This window comes from Bombina bombina, chromosome 6 (assembly GCF_027579735.1).
Source record: "Bombina bombina isolate aBomBom1 chromosome 6, aBomBom1.pri, whole genome shotgun sequence".
NCBI lineage: Eukaryota > Metazoa > Chordata > Amphibia > Anura > Bombinatoridae > Bombina > Bombina bombina.
This window is the reverse complement of record NC_069504.1, coordinates 240569767-240589381: the sequence shown is the minus strand read 5'-3', so window position 1 is coordinate 240589381 and position 19615 is coordinate 240569767. Positions and strand designations below refer to the sequence as shown.

The window sequence follows — 19615 nt, the reverse complement described above, 5'->3', positions numbered from 1 at the left end:
TCTGAATCATGAAATAAAAATTTGGGGTTTCATGTCCCTTTAACTGCACAATCCAGTATTTTGCATTCTGTCCAGTAAAATCTTTACAAAAATACTGGACATTTAAGTGTCCAGTATGTTTGTAAGGTTCCTATCTGCAGCAAAGCCACATACGTCTTGTTAAAGTTATGTATAATATAAGGAATTTATGCATACATATTTTTTGGAATCAAAGAAAAGACCTCAGAATATTTACTGTGTTCATGAAACAACCAGCTTGTTACCCTGATACTGATCTAGTAAGTTGTATTTCTGTGTCTCCAGCATATTAGTGCATAACTTTGATATGTTGCTGCATTAGCTTACAAAGTAAAATGAATTTGGAGCTAGAGATGATTAAAACTGAAGAAAATATGTAAACTATATGAAGTAACAATCTACAAAGATATGATTTTTAAAAATGCAAGTTTATAAAAGCAAAAAATAAAATATTATTTACATTGTGCTGTGCACAGTTTCGGAGAATGAAAGGTGTCTATTACACATAAAATTACAGCCGCCTACACAACGATGTGTCCAAATGGCAACTCACACAGAACAGAATGTCTCATTGCTCAGGGTCATATCTCCCTACATAATTATTACATAAATGAATGTTCCGCACATAGATGCATATCTTTTTCCTAAAGAAAAATAAACACTTTTTTGTTATTTAGGTCTAGAACAATGGTAATCACATTAGGCAAATGTATTTTGATATATTTCTTGTTCATAACTTCTGGGTTCATTAGGTATAGAATCATAAGTTTAAAACCCCCTCTTCTGTTCCTATTTTATTTATTACAGGTATCTAAAAATATCATCAGCTGTTTGTTATGATTGAGTTTGCACTGAGCCATCACACTTTTGGTTAGACACATATGGGGTCCGATTTATCATATGTCTGTCCGACATGATCCGCTAAGCGGATCATGTCCGACAGACATCGCTGAATGCCGAAGGCTCGCCCGGAAACAGATGTATTAGGCACCATACGGTGCTTAATAATCGGCCCCTTGGTCTTTTCTATTAGGAGATTCAGTAGTGGAGACAAACTTATTTTTTTTAAAGGGACATAACATTGTAATATAACAATACCCTAATTTTCTAGCATATTGTGCTATTATACATTCTCATTTCTAATTGTCTAGGGGTTAAACACAGTTACAGTTGTGTTCAGAAGAAATAACTACTCCTGAGTGGCCCCTGAGCACGACACAGCTTGTGAGTCAATCAGGACTGTCATACACATGTAGCAACTAATCTCTTGCCATATTATGCTTTGGGAAAGGCACAGCGTGAACCTGGTGCATGACTTTAGAAATGTATTTAAAACCATTCCAGTGATTAAACACAGAATTAGAAATGAGAATTTATTTAAGCCTGATTTAGTGAGTTAATGAATATGTTTAGAAATATCCAACCTAAATGTAATTAGCCGGAGTCTGAACTTGCAACCAATAGTAACCACCAAGAAAATGCACAGACTCGTCCAAACCTAAGCAGTCAGTGATGGCAAAATAATTGCATTAGAGAAAAAACCCCAAAGAGAATCAAATAGGTACCTAGCAATTGAATTTAGATACAAAATGTCACAACTTGTCTTATCACTGAAGTGACTAGAGCAAAGGCTGTAATTTCTTTCTAAAGCAACTCGTTACTATGGAAACATTAAACATAAAATGCATGAATTAAAAACACTTATAGTCTGCAACCTCTTTTGTGAGACAGTTAATAAAATTAGTTTGGATTAATATAGGGTCAGATCGGAAATGTGGTGTGTCTGGCATGAAAATTATATCACGTTGCCAGTCTCACCAAATTGTCTGCTTTATGATTTCTTCTTTGTTCTGCCTCATCTTTGGAGAGAATTCATCCTTCTTTTAATACAGATTTTTTTTTCCAGTTTTGGGATGAAAAGAAATCTGTGAGTGAGTCAGGTGCAGTCATCCATGAGACTTATGCAGCCTGCTCAGAGCTAATAGATGCTGCAATCTGGACAGAAACGCAAGAATCAAACAGCTAAAAGTGGCAAATTCCTCTTACAGCTCAGGAAGAGAAAACAGCTAATAACGAATAATCAATCTTGACCAAACAGACAAAATCCTGTTGTTTGATTTTCATCTTCTGCTCAACTTGAGTCACAATCTATTTTTCTATTTCTTTCAACAGGATGGTTTGGAAGTGTCCATGGGTGAAACAAAATAAATATTTATAAGGCTTAACAGAATGTATGGAACTCGGCAGAGAATGTTTATCTTAGTCCTCCAACATATGACAGAAAACTCAATGTATTTATTTGAAGAGTTATAAAATATTAACAATTTCTTTGAAGCCAGCAGGATGTAGTGGATAGAGCTGCACGCCTCTCTGAATTATTTCACTTACATTTTTCTTCTTGGCCCATATATAGTCATGTTTGGCAAAGCGCAGAAAAGAAGGAAATAAATAGATTACAATAGAATTACAGTACGTCTTGTACTGACACATCATCTCCCACCACAAAAATCTGTCTAAGGTCCATAAATAATTAGACATTCCTCAGCATAGGAAGAGGCAGTGTGACTTGTCTAGCACAGTGTTTTCCACAATTTGTATCTGTTAGATGAGCTGCACAAAAAGACTTCTTATATCCTTTAAAGTGCGTCTTATATTCAACCTGGAAGAGAGAAATATAAAGTATATTAACAAACATTTAATGCTTCTCTAGATTAAAGTTTATTTATACATCAAAAGTGGATAGTTCTGCAATAGCTACACTAGGGAACAGACAATCTGTTTAGCAGAATCCCATATTTATAGCGATGTTCTATTTAATTATATTAAAAACTTATAGGGAAAGCCGAGACGTTAAACCTATTGTAATATTTAGGACTTAATCTAGATATCTCCCCACTCCAAAATATTTTTTTTTAAACAAGTCAGCTTTCAGAGAACAGAGTTTCTCTAACTGTCTTGATACAGGTCAGATTGTGTGACTGTGGCCATTTTTTTTCCAAATAACTTTAGTGTGTAAACCAATAAAATGTTTCTTTATGGAGAAGCTGGAGAATTTCATATGGGAAGGAGATGCATATATTAGAAAGTGCACAATAAAATTGGTATTTTAAAAATCTTAGAAAATAAATAATTAAATTAAATTAAAAATAAAAAAATACACAGGAAAAAATTGTATTGTTAAAGGGATACTGAACCCAATTTTTTTTCTTTTGTGATTTAGATAGAGCATGCAATTTTAAGCAACTTTCTAATTGACTCCTTTTATCAAATTGTCTTCTTTCTCTTGGTATCTTTATTTGAAATTCAAGAATGTAAGTTTAGATGCCGGCCCATTTTTGGTGAACAAACTGGCTTGTTCTTGCCGATTGGTGGATAAATTCACCCACCATTAAACAAGTGCTTTCCATGGTTCTGAACCAAAAAAATAGCTTAGATGCTATCTTTTTCAAATAAAGAAAGCAAGAGAACGAAGAAAAATTGCTAATAGGTGTAAATTAGAAAGTAGCGTAAAACTGCTTGCTCTATCTGAATCACGAAAGAAAAAATTTGGGTTCAGTGTCCCTTTAAGGTGCATCAAAAATCATAACAAAATTCTTCACTAAAAAACGTATTTTATCAAAAATGTAAATTTGTATATAAATTGCACAGAAATACATTGTATTAAATATAAGTACAAAATAAATAATTGTTTTCTTTGTAAAATGGGCTGAACATGGGCAGTCAATGGGGATATATGAATTTGTCTCTCTAATCCCAGCAAAATTTCGCATTACAGATCTCACAGTTTTTTTCTTGCAAACTAAAAGGGTGCAAGTTTTTCTCAAAACATATAAAATACTTATAACCCTAATAGAAAAACACATCCATACAAAAATGTAGGTGTTTCTAAGAAGAAGACAATGTGATTTATATTGCCTGCAGGATTTCATTTTTAAAGTGCGTCCCCTGCTCACTGCTAACTTCGCTCTATGGAGCGAAGGGTCCCTTACCAGTAAGATCCATTACTTTTAATATGAGACATCTCTCCACTCGCAGGGACTGCCCCTTTTTAATGATAATTCCATCAGGGCAGCCCTTGCGAGGATCAGTGGAAAAAAATTCACTTCTGATCTGGCAAATTTTAGATAATCGGCCCTCAGCTTCTAAAATGATCTAAGCAGTGTTGTCAGTATTGTGAAATCCCTCTAATAATTTTATAAAGGCAAAGTTTACATTCTGAGCTATTTATACTCATATATATATATATATATATATATATATATATATATATATATATATATATATATATATATATATATACACACACACACTTTTGAGCCCTTCCCATTCAAATACCTTGAAACATGCAATATTACTTTTATTAATTTTCAATGTGTTTTAATGTGTTTGGAATACAATATATATATATATATATATATATATATATATATATATAGAGAGAGAGAGAGAGAGAGAGAGAGAGAGAGAGATTTTAAAAAAATAATCATATATATATATATAGTTATATATGAAGAACATAGGAATTGAAAGTATTCCTAACGCACCTTCGAGTTTAGCACAGTTTCGGGTTGGAGCACGAGCGAGAGTTTTTTCTTTAGTGCTCTCCCATATAAATCTATTGGGAAATGAAGTTAGCACAGTTGCTATATCCTGAAGTTAGTGTGTGTTTCACTCGCATGCTAACTTTTTACTTTTAACTTGTAATACATGCTCTAATCTGGCTGCGTAAATATTTTAACTTGAGGGTAGTTAGCCTGCGAGTGAAAAAAAAAAGGTATTATGCCACTATGTAATCTGGCTCTGTATGTTTAACATTGTTACAAACATTGTTGGAGACACTGCTGCTATTTAGTGTGCAAGACATGCATGCTCCCATGTCTACCTAAGTATGCTCCTCAACAACTGAAAACAAGAGAACGAAGTACATTTACTAATAAAAATAAATTTATAATATTTTTTACCTTGCATGCTGTAGCTGAAACATGACTGTTGAATTTTAACATTTATGTTCCTTTAAGGAAAAAATAATCAATATTGGATTATTTGTTCTAGTTAAAGGGACAGTAAATACCTTGTTATTACAAGACATTTCTGTTGTGTTGCTAAAGAACACTTTATCAGCTAAGAATTAACATTTTTTAAAACACATTAACATCCTTTTTACTGCAGTTATTTATCAATAGCCAAACTAAAAGATATACAGCAGAGTCAGCCTTGAGAGGTCAGCAGGGGAAAGTTTAAATTATAGGAATTAGAAATTGCTCATTTTTCAGAGCTAAATTCAATGAAAGGGGGGGGGGGGATAAATAATGAACATATATTGCAGAGCTGTTTCATTATACATAACTAAACATGCTATATACAAATCTCAAGGTGTTTTCTGTCTGTTTAATAGCTGTTAGTCCGGTTACATTCGGTTTACTAAGGAACAAGTGCACAAATACAGGTGAAATGCCAAGTTCTTACTGGACAATTACCAGTAACTTCAGCAGTGAATTTCCAGGCTGTACTAAGCAAAGCTTCTATTTGGATTTTGATTAAAGGACAACTTCATCATACGCAGAAATAGATTAATAAAAATACCCTCTGTTTTTTCTCTAGTATGTCATTATTATTAACTAAACTGCAAACTAAACATGCGCCGCTAGGATGGTATGATACTGATAACTGTACTATTGTAAGATTAAAGTCTAGCTAAGCAACACATTGAAATAGCCAGAAAAAAGCTTCTATAAAATCTTGAATAAATATGTTTAGTTTTTATACTAATTACTTAAAGAGACATGAAAGAAGTGAAAATTAAACTTTCATGGTTCAGAAAAGCCATACAATTTTACGAAACTTTTCAATTTAATTCTATTACCAAATTTAATTCTTGGTATCTTATGTTTAAAAGCATACCTAAATAGGCTTAGGAAAAGAGATCTACTACTGCTGATTGGTGACCAATTAATACATTAATTCACATTAGTAAATTGCTGCTCTCAAGCTGAGTAACAAAAAAGCAGGGGTTAAAGGGACATAATACTCACATGCACTTGAAACTGATGCAGTATAACTGTAAAAATCTGACAGGAAAATATCACCTGAGCATCTCTATGTAAAAAAGGAAGATATTTTACCTCACAATCTCCTCAGCTCAGCAGTTAGTTCTGTGTAAAAAGTTATACTCAGCTGCTCCCAGCTGCAGGTAAAAAAAAAATAAAAAAAAATGAAGAAATGAGCAGCAGCCAATCAGCATCAGCAGTGCTGAGGTCATGAACTCTTACTGTGATCTCATGAGATTTGACTTAACTCTCATGAGATTTCATAGTAAGCTTCCTTTACCTGATTGGTGAAATAATATGAGAGTTCACGAGGCTCATCCCCTAAGCTGTCCTAGGACAGACACACTAAAATGCTGCTTAGAAATCCTTTACAATGGGAGGTGGCTACTGAGGAACTTTTGAGGTAAAATATCTTTCTTTTTTACATAGAGATGTTCAGGAGATATTTTCTAGTCAGCTTTTTACAGCTATGCTGCATCACTTTCAAGTGTTTAAACATTTGGGTATTATGGCCCTTTAAACATTGTTAGAAACATAGTTATATGCAACCAATAGTGCAATAATAAAATTCTCTCACACATCAGAGTATTTTGTTTGTGCAGTTTTACAAAGATATATCTAGAAATTGAGGAATATTGTAGATCATCGGAGCATAAGCTTTTGAGATTGCAATTTATAGTGTAGGTTTTGTAAAGATGAACTCTAAATAAAGTTATAATTATAAAAAAAAGTTATAACATGAGAAAAAAATGACCCTGTAACCTTCTGTAAAATAAAAAAATGGAAATAATATCAATATAAAGTTGAGCTGTTTAGCGAGATCATAGATTTTGTTTAGGAGGGGAGGTGCTGAAATCTATAGTGCCCCCTGAGCAATCACAATTCTAGTGCTTTATAAAAAACATGTTAAACATGTTAAATTACATAAGCTGTGTAACTAACCCCTACAATGGTGTTAAACACATTATTGAGCTGGTGTGTGGAGACTGGGGGCCAAGGACGGTTAAGCAAATTACCATTGATTGGTGGCTACTGTAAATGCAGCTCCAGATTGGATTTTTCATGCTCCTTAGCAGAAGAATACACTCTTTGCGGAGTTAAACACATAGGGCTAGATTGCAAAAGCACTTTAGTTTGCACAAAAACACAGATGGAAGTAAACTTTTAACAAGCACGAGTTAGCATAAGTAAATTGTTTGTGCACGAGTAAACCCGACACCGGCTACACTCAGGACTTCCAATATTGACCGTGTTAACTTCTCCCCATAGACTTCAGTGTAGCGCACTTTAAAAAAAAATACACTTATTGATAGCGTGCTAATCTGACACTGTGTTAAACCTACAGCACTAAAACCAAACGTAGTTATGAATATTTTACATTCCATTATTATTCACACAGAAGAAAATGTTCATTTTTTTAAATATACATTTATATATATATATATATATATATATATATATATATATATATATATATTTATATATATATATATATATATGTGTGTATATATACTATATATATATATATATATATATATATATATAAAATTAATATATATCTATACATATATATCTATATGAATATATACAGGTTTATATATATATATATATATATATATATATATGAAAATATTTTTAAAATACAAAGAACAGTTTCTATTATGTGAAGAACATTGTAATGTAAAATATTTTCAGTAAACACAGTCAAACACATTATTAAAATATGAAAATTGATTTAAAAAGTTGTCTTTTTCTTTCTGTCTTATTTTAAGGTATTTGAGTGGAAAGGGCACAAAAGTGTGTGTGTGTGTATATATATATATACATACATAAGTGTGTGAATGTGTGTATATATATATATATATATATATATATATATATATATATATATATATATATATATACATAAGTGTGTGTGTATATATATATATATATATATATATATATATATATATATATATATATGTAAATACATCTGTATATTTGTGTTTATATGTGTATATATATATATATATATATACACGCATACACATATTTAGACAAAAATACATTAAAGACATTATAACCCTTTCCATTCAAACACCTTGTGATATACCAGATACTTTTTAACCCTTATAAAAAAAACTTTTATGAATATTTATATTAAAGGGACATAATACTCATATGCTAAATCACTTGAAACTGATGCAGTACAACTGTAAAAAGCTGACAGGAAAATATCACCTGAGAATCTCTATGTAAAATAGGAAGATATTTTACCTCACAATCTCCTCAGCTCAGCAGAGTAAGTTCTGTGTAAAAAGTTATACTCAGCTGCTCCCAGCTGCAGGTAAAAATAAAAAAAAATGAAGAAATGAACAGCAGCCAATCAGCATCAGCAGTGCTGAGGTCATGAACTCTTACTGTGATCTCATGAGATTTCACTTAACTCTCATGAGATTTCATAGTAAGCTTCCTTTACCTGATAATTCCTTTACATGAAATAATATGAGAGTTCAGGAGGCTCATCCTTTCAGCTGTCCCAGGACAGACATACTAATATGCTGCTTAGAAATCCTTTACAATGGGAGATTGCTACTGAGGAACTTTTGAGGTAAAATATCTTTCTTTTTTACATAGAGATGTTCAGGAGATATTTTCTAGTCAGCTTTTTACAGCTATGCTGCATCACGTTCAAGTGTTTAAACATTTGGGTATTATGGCCCTTTAATAATTTTTTATCAGATAGTGTATATATGAGTGTGACACTTTATTTTATTGTATTTATGTTGTGTTTGGAGAACATTTTTATTTAACTCTTGCTAGGTCTTCAACCTACACGCATAAATTTAGTTTTCACTCAAGCAAACGTGTTTACATTCAACTTATAATACGCATGCAAGTTAGTGTGAGCGTGATATTGCTTATCGCGACCGACGCTAACAATGGTGCGCCACTTGTTATCTGGCCTTTAGTTATCAAGTAGCATTAGTGTAAAAATAAAATATGCCAACAAATTAGAGAATTGTATTCCAACATAAAAATTTTTTAGATCCGCTATCATACATTATCACCTCTCCCCCTGGTGTCCGATAAGCTATATGAAGTCCTTCTAAGTTTTTTTTTTTTTTTTTTACTATTTTAGTAACCCTCCCTTGAAAGGTTTATTATAGCCTTCTAGAAATATGGTCTCTAGAACTGTATAAGGCATTTAAAATGAGGCTGACTATGGAACTGACTATGGAACTGACTAGTTAAGGAATTTCACCTTTTCTACTACTGATACCTCTTCCTAAAAGCAAACATCCAACTGGCTTCTCCTGTGCTCTGTTATACGCTTTGTCAAATTTCAAATCATCCGTAATAATAATATCCCCATGTTCTGTTCCTCTTGTGTTACTGTCAGTCAAGTGCTATTATGTATATAATTAACCTTTGTATTTTTGCATTTTAAATTACTCTTTGTGAACTTTGTGGTGTGACCCTACACACCATCAAACAAAGTCACCTACAGATATGTCCATTTAAGCTAAAATTCTACTCACTTAAAGGGACAGTCTAGTCAAAAATATACTTTCAGGATTCAGATAGGGCATGCACTTTTAAACAACTTTCTAGTTTACTTTTATCATCAAATGTGTTTAATTCTCTTGGTATTCTTTGTTGACAGCTAAACCTAGGTAGGCTCATAGGCTAAGTTCTAAGCCATTGAAGGCTGTCTCTTATCTCAGTGCATTTTGACAGCTTTTCACGGCTAAACAGAGTTAGTTCATGTGTGCCATATAGATAATATAGATAATATTGTGCTCACTCCTGTGGAGTTATTTATGAGCCAGCACTGATTGGATGAATGCAAGTCTGTCAAAAGAACTGAAATAAGGAGGCAGTTTGCAGAGGCTTAGATACAAGGTAATCGCAGAGGTAAAATGTATATTAATATAACCATGCTAATTATGCAAAACTGGGGAATGGGTAATAAAGGGATTATCTATCTTTGTAAACAATAACAATTCTGGAGGAGGCTGTCCCTTTAACTATCCTTAGATGTAGTCCAAGGCAATAAGTATCTGGTTTTCTGTGGTGTAACACTTTACCCATCTTTAAGTAATGTATGGGTACCTTTAAGTAAAAGACAATATTAATGAAGTAAAACTTCAGTTCTTTAATTATTCATAAATCAAGGAGCTGTCATACGGAGGTAAAAACAATGAGTGCAAATCTTCTGAATTCTTTGAACAGAAACTGAACAAATGCATTTGTGTTTTAACAATGCATAAGAACTATAATTGATGTGTTTACATATGTTGGCATATGGCTTATACTGTCACAAATAAATCACTGCTTAGTTCATCACTCAGTCTTGAATGTCAGAGCACCATGGCCATGTCTGCTATCTGGATTTGTAAGCCCTGTGAAACAACCCCATTTTCCTACCACCATATAGCACTGTAAAGTGTAAACCATTTGTACTCCATGGTCGCCTGCACCACACTGAGAACTTGCACATCATTATTGAAATTGTAGCTCCACTTACTAATTCCAATATGTAGTAAACAAATAAAATCAGAGAGCTATACATTGATAGAGCTAAACAGCTTATCCTTAGATTCCTGCTCTGCCCTGACACTGTTCCCTTGTAACTTACTATGTAGCAGTGGTTTACAATATTTGGCACATTCTAATTTCTGTGATATATACTTAAATCAATTTAATTTGGTTTTCTCAGTAAAAATAGGCCTCAAGAGATTTCAAACTTATGTTATCAAATATTTATAATTTTATATATATTTATGTGTGTATATGTGTGTGTGTGTGTGTGTGTATATATATGTGTGTGTGTGTATATATATGTGTGTGTGTGTGTGTGTGTATATATATGTGTGTGTGTGTGTGTGTATATGTGTGTGTGTGTGTGTGTATATATATATGTGTGTGTGTGTGTGTGTATATATATGTGTGTGTGTGTGTGTATATGTGTGTGTGTGTATATGTGTGTGTGTGTGTGTGTGTGTGTATATGTGTGTGTGTGTGTGTGTGTATATATATGTGTGTGTGTGTGTGTGTATATGTGTGTGTGTGTGTGTATATATATGTGTGTGTGTGTGTATATATATGTGTGTGTGTGTGTGTGTGTGTATATGTGTGTGTGTGTGTATATGTGTGTGTGTAACATAAACATTATCTCTATAGTAGAAGTGAGCACAATGTATTAAAAAACTTCTTACTGTTCTGCTAACTGGCAACTCAACTAATGGTTATCCTCACGTGGTCATTTCGTCTTAACTGTTCCTCTAAACTTGTTTTGATCTTTTTATTATGACATTTTGTGTTTTCCACTTTGTGAACTATCACCTAGATTACAAGTTTTGTGTTCGTATTTTAACGCTGAAAAAAATGGCCATTTCAGCGCTAAAACAGTAACGTAGCCATTACAAGTCTTGTCTGTATAGCTGTACCGCAAGCATTTTAGCCTGTAATGCAACGTCAGTCCCGCACTAAAAAAAAGACGTTTTTTCATGGGATTTCCATAGCACTGCCATTACAAGTTTTGCGGTAAGGCTCAAAAGCTTGCATTCCCGTCTATACCGACACAATCCATTTCGCAATCTGAGACCAGTAATTATGAGTTTTACGCAACAAAATTGTTACACAAAACTCATAACTAAACTGTTACAAATCACACTAACACCCATAAACTACCTATTAACCCCTAAACGGAGGCCCTCGCGCATCGCAAACACTATATTAAAGGGACAGTCAACACCAGAATTTTTGTTGTTTTAAAAGATAGATAATCCCTTAATTACCCATTCCCCAGTTTTGCATAACCAACACAGTTATAATAGTACATGTTTTAACTCTGTGATTACCTTGTATCTAAGCCTTTGCAGACTGCCCCCTTATTTCAGTTCTTTTGACAGAATTGCATTTTAGCCAATCAGCGCTCACTCCTCGGTAAAATCACGTGCATGAGCTCAATGTTACCTATATGAAACACATGAACTAACACCCTCTAGTGGTGAAAAACTGTCAAATGCAGAGGCAGCCTTCAAGGTCTAAGAAATTAGCATATGAACCTCCTAGGTTTAACTTTCAACTAAGAATGCAAAAAGAACAAAGCAAAATTGGTGATAAAAGTAAATTGAAATGTTGTTTAAAACTACATGCCCTATCTGAATCATGAAAGTTTATTTTGGACATGACTGTCCATTTAAACCTATTAGCCCCTAATCTGCCTCTCCCGACATCGCTGCCGCTAATAAAATGTATTAACCCCTATTCTGCCGCTCCCCAACATCGCCCAAACTATAATAAAGATATTAACCCCTATTCCGCCGCTCCCCGACATCGCCGCCACTAAATAAAGTTATTAACCTATAAACCTCTGGCCTCCCACATCACTGCCACTAAATAAACCTATTAACCCCTAAACCGCCAGCCCCCACATCGCAAAACACTAAATTAAACTATTAATCCCTAAACCCAACAACCCTCTAACTTTAAATTAAATTTACAAGATCCTTATCTTAAAATAAATAAAAACCTACATGTGAAATTAAAAAACCTAAGTTTAAACTACATATTAAACTAACATTACTATTATACTAAAATTAAAATAACTATCAATTAAATAAATTAAATTACACATTAAAAAAACCTAACACTACTAAAAAAAATTAAATCTACAATTACAAAAATAGAAAATACTAAATTACAAAAAATAAAAAAATACTAAAGTAGAAAAAATACCAAACGAAATTATCCAAAAGAAAAACAATTGCCCTGAAAAGGACATTTGTATGGGCTGATTTGAACAGCTAATAGGATTTCAGTAGCTCTCATCCTATTGGCTGATTTGAATTTCAAAAATCAGATCAGCCAATAGGAATGCAAGGGACGCCATTTTGAAAAGGCTCCCTTGCATTGAAGATTCAGTATACTATACGGCGGTGACCGTATGAAGAGGATGCTCCATGCCGGATGTCTTCAAGATGGACCCGCTCTGTGCCGCCGTGATGAAGACGCAGGCTGGATGGATGAAGACCTCGTCGCCTGGATGAAGACTTCTCGCCGCCTGGATGTCCAGACTTCAAAAACTGTAAGTGGATCTTCAGGGGTTAGTGTTAAATTTTTCAAACCTTTTTTGGGTGGGGTTTTTTTTAGATTAGGGTTTGGGCTTTTCTTAAAAGAGCTGAATGCACTTTTTAGGGCAAGAAAAAGAGCTGAATGCCCTTTTTTAGGGCAATGGGTAGCTTAGGTTTTTTGTTAGTTAGGTTTTTTTATTTTGGGGGGTTGGTTGGGTGGTGGGTTTTACTGTTGGGGGGGTCTTTGTATTTTTTTACAGGGAAAAGAGCTGATTTCTTTAAGGCAATGTCCTACAAAAGGCCCTTTTAAGGGTAATTGGTAGTTTATTGTAGGCTAGGGTTTTTTTATTTTGGGGGATTTTTTATTTTTATAGGGATATTAGATTAGGTGTAATTGTTTTTATTTTGGATAATTTTGTTTGTTATTTATCATAATTTAGTGTTTGTTATTTTTTGTACTTTAGCATTTTTTTATTTTTTGTAATTTAGTATTTTTTATTTTTTGTAATAGTAGATTTAATTTTTTTTAGTAGTGTTTTTTTAATGTGTAATTTAATTTATTTAATTGCTAGTTATTTTAATTTTAGTATATAATAGTAATGTTAGTTTAATTTATAATTTAATTTTAGGGGGTTGTTAGGTTTAGGGGTTAATAGTTTAATTTTGTTTTAGGGGTCAATAGGTTTATTTAGTGGCAGTGATGTGGGAGGCCAGAGGTTTAGGGGTTAATAACTTTATTTAGTATCGGCGATATCGGGAGCGGCAGATTAGGGGTTAATACATTTATTTTGGTGGTGGCGATATTGGGAGCGGCAGATTAGGGGTTAATAACATTATGTAGGTGTTGGCGATGTCGAGGGCAGCAGATTAGGGGTGTTTAGACGTGGGCTTTATGTTAGGGTGTTAGGTTTAAACGTAACTTTTTTTTCCCCATAAACATCAATGGTGTTGCGTTACGGAGCTTTTCATTCCATAATCACAGGTGTTAGGTTTTTTTCTAACAATCTCTCCCCATTGATGTCTATGGGGAAAGCATGCACGAGCACGTCAAAGCAGCGCTTGTATTTTGTGCGGTATGGAGCTCATCACCACCATATCGCACGAACAAGGTAGCTTTTCTTTTTTTTCAGCGCTATGAAGAGTGAAATAACGCAACTTTTGTTGTGTTCGTTTCACACCCTCTATAGCGCAGAACTTGTAATCTAGGTGTGTGCGAACTATACACGCACAGCTATATATGTGAAGCGTATTATCTAGGTCATTTTACACTAATCAAATGTCATCTTATTCTCTCTGGCGATCCCAGATGTGCTTTTCAAGGCCGGCCCAGCTGGACATTGTCATGTGAGTACAGAAGCCTCAACATCCGAAATGTAAGCTCAGAGAAGCACCATGTAATCCACTTGGAAAAAATGGAAAAAAACACACTTTTTCTAACTTTGACCCCCAAAATCTGTTACACATCTACAACCACCAAAAACCACCCATGCTAAATAGTTTCTAAATTTTGTCAATGTTTACATGTTCTTTGCTTTTTTTGCAAGTTATAGGGCAATAAATACAAGTGACGTGCAGTGAGGTCAGAGGCAGATGAGGCACTGGCTAGGATATGCCTTCATTCTTTAGATATCCTTTGTTGAAGAAATAGCAATGTGCATGGGTGAGCCAATCACATGAGGTATCTATTGTGCAGCCACCAATCGGCAGCTACTGAGCATATTTAGATATGATTTCCAACAAAGGATATCAAGAGAATGAAGGAAATTAGATATTAGATATAAATTGGACAGATGGGGTGGGAGAGACAGGGAGAGAGAGATAGAAAGACAGAGGGGGAGAGAGAGACAAAGAGAGACACAGGGGAGAGAGACAAAGAGAGACAGAGGGGAGAGAGACAGAGAAAGAGACCAAGGGGGAGAATGAGACACCAAAGGAGAGAGACAGAGGTAGTGGGAGAGACAGGGAGAGAGAGATGGATAGAGAGAGAGAGACAGAGGGGGAGGGAGAAAGGGAGAGACAGAGGGGAAGGGAGATAGAGAGACAGAGGAGAGAGAGACAGAGGGGAGAGAGAGAGACAGAAGGGAGAGAGAGAGAGAGAGACAGAGGGGGAGGGAGAAAGGGAGAGACAGAGGGTAGAGAGAGAGAGAGAGAGAGAGAGAGGGAGAGGGATAGAGAGACAGAGGGAGAGGGATAGAGAGACAGAGGGGGAGGGATAGGAGACAGAGGGGAGAGATAGAGAGACAGAGGGGAGATAGAGAGAGAGACAGAGAGAGAGAGACACAGAGAGGGAGGGAGAGAGAGAGACAGACAGAGACAGAGGGGGAGGGAGAGAGAGAGACAAAGGGGGAGGGAGAGAGAGAGATAGAGGGGGAGGGAGAGAGACAGAGGGAGAGGGAGAGAGAGACAGAGGGGGAGGGAGAAAGGGAGAGACAGAGGGGGAGGGAGGGAGAGAGAGACAGAGGGGAGAGCAGAGACAAAGGGGGAGGGAGAAAGGGAGAGAGACAGAGGGGAGAGCAGAGACAAAGGGGGAGGGAGAAAGGGAGAGAGACAGAGGGGAGGGAGAGAGAGAGACAGAGGGGAGAGAGAGAGGGGGGGGGAGGGAGAGAGACACAGAGGGGGAGAGAGAGACGAAGGGGAAGGGAGAGAGACAGAGGGGGAGGGAGAGAGGGGGAGAGAGAGACAGAGGGGGAGGGAGGGAGGGAGAGAGAGACAGAGGAGAGGGAGAAAGGGAGAGACAGAGGGGGATGGAGAGAGAGAGAGGGCAGAGAGAAAGAGGGGAGAAAGAGAGACAGAGGGGAGAGAGAGACAGAGGGGAGAGAGAGACAGAGGGGAGGGAGAGAGAGAGAGACAGAGAACGAGAGAGAGGGGGAAGGGGAGGGAGAAAGGGAGAGACAGAGGGGAGAGAGAAAAACAGAGGGGAGAGAGAGAGAGAGACAGAGGGGAGAGAGAGAGACAGAGGGGATAGAGAGAGAGACAGAAGGGAGAGAGAGAGAGAGACAGAGGGGAGAGAGAGAGAGACAGAGGGGGAGGGAGAGAGAGACAGAGGGGAGAGAGAGACAGACAGAGGGGAGAGAGAGAGAGACAGAGGGGGAGAGAGAGAGAGACAGAGGGGAGAGAGAGACAGAGGGGGAGGGAGAGAGACAGAGGGGGAGGAAGAGTGACAGGGGGTAGGGAGAGAGACAGGGGGAGGGAGAGAGAGAAAGACAGAGGGGGAGGGAGAGAGACAGAGGGGGAGGGAGAAAGGGAGAGACAGAGGGGAAGGGAGAGAGAGAGAGACAGAGGGGAGAGAGACAGAAGGAGAGAGAGACACAGAGGGGAGAGACACAGAGGGGAGAGACACAGAGGGGAGAGAGAGACACAGAGGGGAGAGAGAGACACAGAGGGGAGAGACACAGAGGGGAGAGAGACAGAGGGGAGAGAGACAGAGGGGAGAGAGAGAGACAGAGGGGAGAGAGAGAGACATAGGGGAGAGAGAGACAGAGGGGAGAAAGAGAGACAGAGAGGAGAGAGAGACAGAGGGGAGAGAGAGACAGAGGGGAGAGAGAGAGACAGAGGGGAGAGAGAGAGACAGAGGGGAGAGAGAGAGACATAGGGGAGAGAGAGATAGAGGGGAGAAAGAGAGACAGAGAGGAGAGAGAGACAGAGGGGAGAGAGAGACAGAGGGGAGGGAGAGAGAGACAGAGAGAGAGGGAGGGAGAAAGGGAGAGACAGAGGAGGAGGGAGAGAGGGAGACAGAGGGGGAGGGAGAGAGCGAGACAGAGGGGAGAGAGAGAGAGACAGAGGGGAGAGAGAGAGACAGAGGGGAGAGAGAGAGAGACAGAAGGGAGAGAGAGAGACAGAGGGGAGAGAGAGACAGAGGGGGAGGGAGAGAGGGAGACAGAGGGGGAGGGAGAGAGAGAGACAGAGGGGAGAGAGAAAGAGACAGAGGGGAAAGAGAGACAGAGGGGAGAGAGAGAGAGAGAGAGAGACAGAGACAGAGACAGAAGGGAGAGAGAGACAGAGGGGAGAGAGAGACAGAGGGGAGAGAGAGACAGACAGAGGTGAGAGAGAGACAGAGGACGAGGAAGAGTGACAGGGGGAGGGAGAGAGACAGGGGAAGGGAGAGAAAGACAGAGGGGGAGGGAGAGAAAGACAGAGGGGGAGGGAGAGAGAGAGAGCAAGAGAGACAGAGGGGAGAGAGAGACAGAGGGGAGGGAGACAGGGAGACAGAGGGGGAGGGAGAGAGAGAGACAGAGGGGAGAGAGAGAGAGACAGAGGGGAGAGAGAGAGACAGAGGGGAGAGAGAGAGACAGAAGGTAGAGAGAGACAGACAGAGGGGAGAGAGAGACAGACAGAGGGGAGAGAGAGAGACAGAGGGGGAGAGAGAGAGAGACACAGAGGGGAGAGAGAGAGACAGGGGGGAAGGAGAGAGAGAGACAGAGGGGGAGGGAGAGTGATGGGGGGCAGGGAGAGAGATAGGGGGGAGGGAGAGAGAGAAAGACAGAGGGAGGGAGAGAGAGAGAGACAGAGGGGGAGGAAGAAAGGGAGAGACAGAGGGGAAGGGACAGAGAGACAGAGGGGAGAGAGACAGAAGGAGAGAGAGACACAGAGGGGAGAGACACAGAGGGGAGAGAGAGACACAGAGGGGAGAGAGAGACACAGAGGGGAGAGACACAGAGGGGAGAGAGAGACACAGAGGGGAGAGACACAGAGGGGAGAGACACAGAGGGGAGAGACACAGAGGGGAGAGAGAGAGACAGAGGGGAGAGAGAGAGACAGAGGGGAGAGAGACACAGAGGGGAGAGAGAGAGAGGCAGAGGGGAGAGAGAGAGGCAGAGGGGAGAGAGAGAGACAGAGGGGAGAGAGAGAGAGAGACAGAGGGGAGAGAGAGACTGAGGGAGAGAGAGAGAGAGGGGAGAGAGAGACAGAGGGGAGAGAGAGAGACAGAGGGGAGAGAGAGACAGGAGAGGGGGAATAGAGACAGGGGAGGGGGATAGAAACAGGGGAGGGGGGGAGAGAGACAGGGGAGGGGGGAGAGAGAGAGACAGGGGAGGGTGGGAGAGAGAGACATGGGAGAGAGAGACAGGGGAGGGGGGATAGAGACACAGGGGAGGGGGAATAGACACAGGGGAGGGGGGCAAAGACACAGGGGAGGGGGGAGAGACAGGGGAGGGAGGGAGAGACACAGGGGAGGGGGGAGAGACACAGGGGAGGGGGGAGACAGGGGAGGGGGGGGAGACATGGGAGGGAGAGACACAGGGGAGGGGGGGAGAGACACAGGGGAGGGGGGAGACAGGGGAGGGAGAGACACAGGGGAGGGGGGAGAGACACAGGGGAGGGGAAAGACAGGGGAGGGATGGAGGGAGAGACACAGGGGAGGGGGGGAGAGACACAGGGGAGGGGGGAAACAGGGGAGGGAGGGAGAGACACAAGGGAGGGGGGAGAGACGCAGGAGAGGGGGGGAGACAGTCTTGTATGTTATGTTGGAATTGAGCAGTTGAGCACACCATAGCAGGTCGACACTTAGTTGAGGAAGGCAGCACAGTGCACAGTCACACACATCTCACATCACATCACACACTCAGTCTCACAAACGACAGTGAGTCAAAGAAGTTGTTCACTCACTCACTGTCAGTATCTAACTTAGCGGTCACTCTTAAGTTACTGTCACATTCACAACGTGACAACGCGGGTCATGGGACAGCACGGCAGCTGCACTGCTGTAGCTCTCACTGACCTGTCACTGAGTAAGCCTTCAAGTTTTCAGTGAGTCAAACTTTTTACAACGACACCGTAACTGTCCATCTCGGTCTCGATCACTGAGACTCTAAGAGCGAGGACACAGTCACTGACTGAGACAGTGCGTGGCTGTTGAGTCTGCCGAGACCTCTCACCGACCTCTTCACTGTCTGGACGGGCACGTGACAGTGCGTCTCTCACTCCGCGCCTGGGATGATCTCCCGCCCGCCGCACCAGTTCCACCCACTGACTGAAGTCACTCACTGTCAGTGAGACTGGGACCACTGATTGGCTGAGGGGCAGGCAGGGCTCCCGAGGCTGCTATAGAGCAAGAGAGACAGAGGGGAGAGAGACAGAGGGGAGGGAGACAGAGGGGGAGGGAGAGAGAGAGACAGAGGGGAGAGAGAGAGAGACAGAGGGGAGAGAGACAGAGGGGAGAGAGAAAGACAGAGGGGAGAGAGAGACAGACAGAGGGGAGAGAGAGAGAGACAGAGGGGGGGAGAGAGAGAGACACAGAGGGGAGAGAGAGAGAAAGGGGGGCAAGGAGAGAGAGAGACAGAGGGGGAGGGAGAGTGACGGGGGGCAGGGAGAGAGACAGGGGGAGGGAGAGAGAGAAACACAGAGGGAGGGAGAGAGAGAGAGAGACAGAGGGGGAGGGAGAAAGGGAGAGACAGAGGGGAAGGGAGAGAGAGAGACAGAGGGGAGAGAGACAGAAGGAGAGAGAGAGACACAGAGGGGAGAGAGAGACACAGAGGGGAGAGACACAGA

At 39.5% G+C, this 19615-nt stretch overlaps 1 protein-coding gene across 2 annotated transcripts in view; it reads right to left on the bottom strand.

Annotated features, from left to right (window-relative positions):
- Nucleotides 1–427: 427 nt before the first annotated feature.
- Nucleotides 428–19615, bottom strand: part of PHLDA1 (pleckstrin homology like domain family A member 1) — a 38438-nt gene continuing 19250 nt past the window's right edge. For both annotated transcript variants that reach the window (XM_053716772.1, XM_053716771.1), the window contains one exon: nucleotides 428–2677. The gene's annotated coding sequence lies outside the window, so the exon portion shown is untranslated. The remainder of the gene's footprint in view (nucleotides 2678–19615) is intronic.